The following is a 5,577-nucleotide window of genomic DNA, read 5'->3' on the forward strand; positions in this document are numbered from 1 at the left end:
CAGTGGCCCAGTGCCACTGCTGGAAGGCTGAATTCCCAGTTTTGACTGGCTCTCCTGATGCTACTAGGCTGGGGGAGGCAGCAAACACAGTCAGCTCCTTTGGGTTCAGGAGAGACCTGACTATGACCTAAAAGAGCATTTGAAGGCTGCATTTGGTGCTAGGAGGAGAGGATACCATGCTCCTGAGAGCATGACACATGTTTAGGGTCTGTTTCTCCATCCCGAGGACAGTGTGGCTGGTCAGCAGGGGTGAGCTGTGCAGAAAAGATAGTCCTGCGTCTATTTATCTCCTTTTGAAAGAGGGGAAAACCTGTGAAGTAAGCAGTTCTGTTTGGAAAAAGCCTGTTGGAGAGGCTTTCTTGGCCTCAGGTGCCCTTGCCATCTGCACACATAAGAAACCCTTCATAAGGTTCTCATTTCCTCTTTACCTTTTTTATATAGCCCATAATAAGATCCCTAATTTTAATGGACTGTATGGATCTCACTAGCAGGGAACGGCTCCAGCAGAAAGGCTTTAACCCTCTGTTTCAACAGGATCAGCAATGGAGCTTTTGGTCCCTTGCTCAACTCCACTGCAGGTGCTGGATTTCTGCAGCCACCTCCAGCAAAGCCCTCCCTACCATGCATGCTTGGGCGAGGGTGCCCCATGTAGTGTTTGTGGGAACTTGCCCCTCCCCCTCAAATGTTTATGAAGCAGTACAAGAAAAATTAGCGGTACTTTGCCAAATTGGAAGATGTGGAGGGAGCTGGGCTCGTTTGGCCAGAGCAGAAGGCTAACAGGTGATTATAGAGAAAACAGAGCCACACTCTTCCTGGAGGTGCATGGGAGGCAACGGACACAAGGCACAGCAAGGGAAATTCTACCTAGATATTAGGAAAATAATTCCTAGTGAGACTAGTGACAAGAGAGTTAGAAAAGCATGTGGAAGGGTGACTTCTCTGGGCCAATCCTCTAGAGAAAAAAAGAGCCTAAAGATATGACACCAGGGGGGTGCAAGTGGTCTCAGCAGGGCACTATGCCAGATCTGGATCTGTGTTAAAACCCACTTAATGGCTTGGGTGAGAGGCCGGGGAGAGCATAACCCAGTCCAAAAAGAGTTACGGTGTCCCTTGCTTGGGGCACAGCTCAACTTGGATGTCGGCAGCTTGGCTGGGATCTCGGCTGGGGAAGGCAGCACACAGGAGCTGATGGAGCCGTTACACCAGATGGGGGAAGGCAGAGCCAGGCGGCAAGGATGCACAGAGCACATGTCAGAGGATCTGGGCTGGTTCCTGACAGCTCCTTTCTCCCAGAGCTCCTGGACAGGAGACAAAACGTGATTTCTTGCTCCTTCTACTCAAAGGCGGCTGTGAAAGTCTGATTTATGCTGAACACTCTGGAAAAGAAAAAAGCTTGGCTGTGGAACCAAGTTCAGCTCCCAGCCAGGAAAACCTTGTATGGGATCAACAAGTTTTAACCATGCAAATCAAATTTGGGTCCAAACAGAGCCCTGTTTCATGACTTCTGCCTCTCCCTTCCTCGCTGCACAGGGCCAGGCTACCTCCTCCCTGAACAAGCCCTCACATCCATTCCCAGTGGCGGAGACAAGCTGGGATGTTGTAGACAACTTCTTTTCCTTCTTTTTTCTTTTCTCTTTTCTTTTCTTTTCTTCTATTTTCTTTTTTTTTCTTTTCTTTTCTTCTCTTTTCTTCTCCTTTCTTTTCTTCTCTTTTCTTCTCTTTTCCCTTCTCTTCTCTTTTCCAAGGCGCAGCCAAATATGTCACAGCTCCATCTTTCACTGAGATGAGTCCCAGCTGCCAAAATGTACTGGAAGAGGTCTGCTCGCCTGTGAGCCTGAATCTATGTGACCTCGGGCAGCACGGAGGAGTGCTCAGGGCACTGGGGAGAAGGAATTGCTTGGCTCAGTCACCAGCAATGAAGGTGGGCAGGTGATCTTTTTTTATCCGTGCCTTTGTTTCCGCAGGTGGATGCAGCAGACCAAAGGTCACTTTATGTCCTTTTTCCCCAGGCCCACCATCACCTGGATGACCCTGGAAATGAGTTGTGGGAGCAATCTTTGGACATTGCTTGGGGTGTCCCCAGTCATAGCAATAGCAAATCCTCACCCTGTCCTTATACAGGTGAGACAAATTCAACAGCAGTACTGATACACCATGAAGAGGTGAGACCTCCCATCCAGGCCTGCTCACATGGGGAGAGTCCAAGGGGCTTGGGAGGCCCAGAGCCTGCTGTCTAAGCTGGGACTGTCTCTGAAGCTTGTGCCCAACAATCTGGCTTACAAGGCAGGTACAACAGGGCCTGAATAGGTCCCTGATGCACATAGACGTCCACCCAAGGTGCACAGTGATAGAAGGAGAGGCAGTGAACACAAGTTGCAAGAGGGAAAGCTTTGATTAGATATTAGGGGAAAAATTCACCCTGAGGATGGTTAAACACAGGGGACCAGAGAGGTGGGGGAATCTCCATCCTTGGAGACATTCAAAACTTGGCTGGACAGAGCCCTGGGCAACCTGATCTAAGTTGGCTCTGCTTTGAGGGTTGTTGGACCAGAGACCTTCAGAGGTTCCTTCCAGCCTAAATTATCCTGTGACCTACATCCACAGCACTACCCAAGATGCTCCTGCATCATCAAGAGTTAAATAAGCCCATCTGGGCTTCTGCTTCTATATCAGCAGGATCCTAATTCTCCCTTCTGATTTAATCCCTTAATTCATTTGCCATAATCCTGTAGTATGTGGCTGGAGGAAAAGGAAGCAACACAGCAAAGCAAGCAGAGAAATGCAACCAGTGCCCCTGAGAATAGTGTATTACTCCTCTTCTTTCCTGTTTGCCTTCCTGCCGTTCTGCTTCCATGAAAATTTGTGGGATTTCATCCAAAGCTCCAGTATCTCCTCTCCAGCAGTGGCTGGGGATGGATGCCTAGAAAGAAAATATCAGAAACAGTGAGCACAGAGCAATGCTTTCCCCACTGCACCCTGCCAACCTCTAGCAGCCGAAGCTTCAAGGACATATGAAGCTAAAGGTCACGTCCGAACTCAAGCTCTTAGTAGTTACCAACTGAGAAGCTGCCAGCAGAGTGAGAGCCACAGCAGAGTGAGTTTTACGAGGTGCTATAACGTATTTCTTCTTCTTCATGTGAAACAGATTGCCCGGTCCTTTCACCGGGCACCTGCCTGTGCCCTATCCCCGTGGTCCCAGCCCCAGCTTTTGGGATGGAAACTGGAAAGGGACCAGCATTACATGTAGATCTGCTTATTGCTGTGAGCACTGCGACTGACCCACAGACGCAGAGCCTGAGCGTTTCATCCCTAGTCTCCCTTTCCTCTTCTTGCCTGTGCCCCTGATCCCACAGTGATCTCGGGAATTCATTAATAAAAGCTGTCTCAGAGGTAAAACACAAGCCCCCTTTCCCTTGACAGGCAGCGGTGGGATGCTTCTCAGCAGCACTGTGACTCAGCCCCAGCCATTGTTCGCCCGGAGAAGTGCCGTGCGCCTTTGCGGTGTGCGTTCAGGTTGAAGAGCCCTTTGTAGACAATTTATCCACCGAGCCAGAACGGGAGCGTTTCACACTTTGCTGTTCCGTTGTGCTGCCAAGGGAGAGCTCCCCGCATGCACACACACACATACACACCTGCACACACATGCGGACACACACCTGCGCACACGCACATGTACACACCCGCACACACCTGCACGCACGTGCACGCACACACCTGCACACATGCACCTACACACACCTGCACACACATATACACACCTGCACACACACACCTGCACGCACATGAACATACACACCTGCGCACACACACCTGTGCACACCCATGCACATACACACACCTGTGCACACACGCACACACACACCTGCACACATACATGCACGCACACCTGCACACACATATACACACATGCACGTACACACCTGCACACACACACCTGTGCACACCCATGCGCATACGCATACACACACCTGCACACACACAGGCACATACACACAAGTGTATGCACAGAGCAGAGCCTGAAGTAGGAATGACTGGAGCAAGCAACCTGCTGCTGTTTTAGAACACTGCACCCCGTGCTGGCAAGGGTTCCTCCCTGGGTGTGCCGAGTACCCTGACCCTGGCTCAGTGTGCTGGGAGGCAGGACGTGAGCGCTGGGCACATACGGTGCTCACAGGCAATGCCAGGCAGCCAGCCCTGCCAGCTCACACAATCATGGGGAAGGAATGATGAGGGATGCTCCAGTCAAGGACATGGCCCAACCCCATGTGCGTACCCGCAGTTCAGTCGCAGTCGTGTGTGCCGACAAGGCGAGGGGAGCTTTATGCCAGACCTTTTCTCCTTCCTTGACCTCCTTGCTTTCCATAGCCCCCGCACTTCTGCTTCCTCCCGCGCAGCACCAAGGCTTTGATGCTGCCTCAGCAAAGGTCATCCGAAACACAGTTATCTGAAGAGCTGGATGTGTGTGTCCATACCTCCTGTTTCTTCAGAGGTGTGAGTGAGCTGAAGTGCAGCTTTATGGAGGAAAATAAACTACATGCATACTCACCACTATTGCCCACTAATGAACCACACGGTGACGGTAGGAATCCCTCTCCGTGGCATTTCTGGGTACTTGAAATTCACACAGAATGCAGCGGCTTCGAGAGAAGAGCAAGAGGATGCCTCTCCTGCCCCTGTGCTGACACGCAGGGCTGGCTTAGAAAAGATGTCGGTGGAGTTTGGAAAAGAAGCAGAAATATGTATTTCCCCAATAATCTCAAAACTTCAATAAATGTTTTCCCTCAGTAGGACGTAGCTGAGGAATCTGGGGACCATTTCTGGAGCCAGACTCTCTGAGAGGAGAAAGCGAAAAGCCAGTCCAAGTGCAACAACTTCCAGGACAATAAAGGGATCTGAAGGGGTTCAAGGGTAGGAGGGGGTTTTTTGTCTCTTCGGTGTTGTTTCTTGATTAATAATTTCATGTCAGAACCAGCAAAGCACACCTCCAGATCATGCACAGGATCTTTTTCTCCTTACTTGGGCAACAGAACATATAGGCAGGACAATTGTGCAAACAAAGATGCATGCCAAGCCCAGCACACCGAAGGAAAGAAATAAAAATACCGGTTATTTAAAACACGTGTATTAACAGAGGGGTTCACCTCTCCCCTGCCTTTGTGCTCTGCTGACATCGCGGAGGCAGATGAAAAGCCTCGCTGGAGCATCAGGCTGGCCCCAGCCCCCAGGGGATGGGGGGGCTTTGCTCCACTGGCCCCTGGCCTCCCTGGGCCACCCATTGGCACCCGCACCATCACCCATCATCACCCACACTGTCACACGCACCTCTCTGTCCCAGCAAGGTCCTGGGGAGCAGGACACAGGTGCAGGAGGAGCTGGCTGAAATTCCCACCCCTTCCCTGCCAGGGAGAAGTACAGCTTTGATTTAAGTTGGGGGGCAAGGCAAGGTGGGTGCAGTGTCACGATACCTGATGTGGGAATGCTTCTCGCATGGCTGAGCCTCATCTGCACATGGTTTGCAGCATCTCCCAGGTCCAGTGACGGATGACAGGCACCAAGGGACAGAATCCAGACAAATCA

General features: G+C 51.1%; 1 long non-coding RNA gene across 3 annotated transcripts in view; it reads right to left on the reverse strand.

The window, feature by feature from the left end:
* Positions 1-1,674: 1,674 nt before the first annotated feature.
* LOC103919108 overlaps positions 1,675-5,577 on the reverse strand; it is a 4,546-nt gene continuing 643 nt past the window's right edge. Inside the window, exons 2-5 of one of the 3 annotated variants that reach the window (XR_663730.1) lie at positions 5,466-5,522; positions 4,547-5,015; positions 2,813-2,920; positions 1,675-2,031 (exon numbers count right to left, since the gene is read on the reverse strand). This is a non-coding gene — a long non-coding RNA (uncharacterized LOC103919108). Of the gene's footprint in view, positions 2,032-2,790; positions 2,921-4,273; positions 5,016-5,465; positions 5,523-5,577 lie in introns of those variants that run through there. The other 2 variants (XR_663728.1, XR_663729.1) reach the window with 2 other exon arrangements.

This window comes from Pygoscelis adeliae, unplaced genomic scaffold (genome assembly GCF_000699105.1).
Source record: "Pygoscelis adeliae isolate BGI_AS28 unplaced genomic scaffold, ASM69910v1 Scaffold306, whole genome shotgun sequence".
Classification (NCBI taxonomy): Eukaryota; Metazoa; Chordata; class Aves; order Sphenisciformes; family Spheniscidae; genus Pygoscelis; species Pygoscelis adeliae.